Source organism: Limulus polyphemus, unplaced genomic scaffold (genome assembly GCF_000517525.1).
Source record: "Limulus polyphemus unplaced genomic scaffold, Limulus_polyphemus-2.1.2 Scaffold94, whole genome shotgun sequence".
Lineage (NCBI taxonomy): Eukaryota > Metazoa > Arthropoda > Merostomata > Xiphosura > Limulidae > Limulus > Limulus polyphemus.
The window spans coordinates 180,553-182,361 of NW_013665704.1; positions in this window are offsets into that span (position 1 = coordinate 180,553).

Consider the following 1,809-nt stretch of genomic DNA (forward strand, 5'->3'; position numbering starts at 1 on the left):
CTACCACATAGGTAAAATTGTATTTTCTCTGGGTTACCACATAGATAAAATTGTATTTTCTCTGGGCTACCACATAGGTAAAATTGTATTTTCTCTGGGTTACCACATAGATAAAATTGTATTTTCTCTGGGTTACCACATAGATAAAATTGTATTTTCTCTGAGTTAACACATAGATAAAATTATATTTTCTCTGGGCTACCACATAGGTAAAATTGTATTTTCTCTGGGTTACCACATAGATAAAATTATATTTTCTCTGGGTTACCACATAGATAAAAGGATTTTTTTTCATCTACTGAACCTGATCTTGAAAATTGCTTCAAGCTATTAGGGTTTTCACAGATTTGCTTCTCTTGAAATGTTCGTCGCGGAAGATATATTTATTTCCATAAATTGCTTCACGCGTCAGAGATTCCAGCGGCATCACTCGTTTCAAAATCACATAACTATGTACTTACATTCAGGACCGTGCATCATTATAGAAAAAAAATATACTGTACGGAAAATATCTGAACAAGTACTTGTCGGTTAGGGACCTGTAAAAAGCAGTTTTACTGTATTCTGAATAGGACATTCCTTGTGTTCACTCAAGTCTCAATAATAAGGGAATTTAACAATATTCTTCGCAGTGCATGCTGCTTTATTACCATGGCCTGATATGATTGCTCCACTGGATAATAGAGGTTATCTATTCTCATAGTTATCACTACTCGAAATAGATAACTTAGTTGAACATGGATTTAGGTTCACTGCTCAATTTCTTTAGCTCTCTTAGCTTCATTTGTAATTTCTCATCTCTAAATCCCTACATTGTTATGGAGATAATAGTACAGAGCCGATGAAAGGATTTGCGTAGCATGTTGAAAAGGTCCAAGTTAAGACTTATTTTAAGATTCTTTGTTTCTATGGCAGAAATATATAAAAATTCCAGAAAAGTATTTTGAATCAATTTTTCTTTTATGAAATACGTGTGCTATTTTATTTAAAATGTAATTTTTTTTCAAATTATCCAGTTTCTCTTATATTATTTTCTAGCAACAGGGTTCGCAGATTGTGTTATACTGACTAATTTTATACTTTTGCCTGTTATAACATTCAATGTAAAGACTGAACAAAATGTTTCTATATAAAATACATAGAGGGCGTCAGAAGTAATTATCGGGATTAATTACAATACTGATAATAGTTTTGTTTACATTTTTTGTGTGACTCATGTTAGCAGGGGTTCAGTAACTAACAAACTGAAAACTAGAATCAATTTTGACCTACATTTGTAATTCTAGGTTTAATATTAAAGTAGTATATGTCGTATGCAATATATTTTATTTTCAGATGACTCTTCCCCTTCCCCTCCCGAATGGTTCAGCACTAAGTTTGAAGGATTATAACGCTAAAAACCTGATCTCGATACATTTGGTGGGTTACCCAGTGTGTAGCTTGTGTGCTTAAAACAGACAAACAAATTAACTTGACTAGAAATCCATGTAAGTTACAGTTCTTTGGGTAATTAGACATCCAGTTTGTTCAGTACAGTTCATCCTAACAAAGAGTTTTATTAAATTGCTTGTGCATTCGAATTATCATTACACTACACACTGAATTTCAACTAAGAATTAATTAATTGTCACAAAAGTGCAGTTTCCCATATCTTTAACCTTACTAAATTTTAAATTGATAAAGATTTTTAACTGCGATATAAATACAGTATATTACCACGTTATAAGCAGGATATCACCCCTGATCCAAAATCAAAATAGATGTCAATTCTGAACTACATGTCAAACAGAACATCTTCCCCTGAAACCT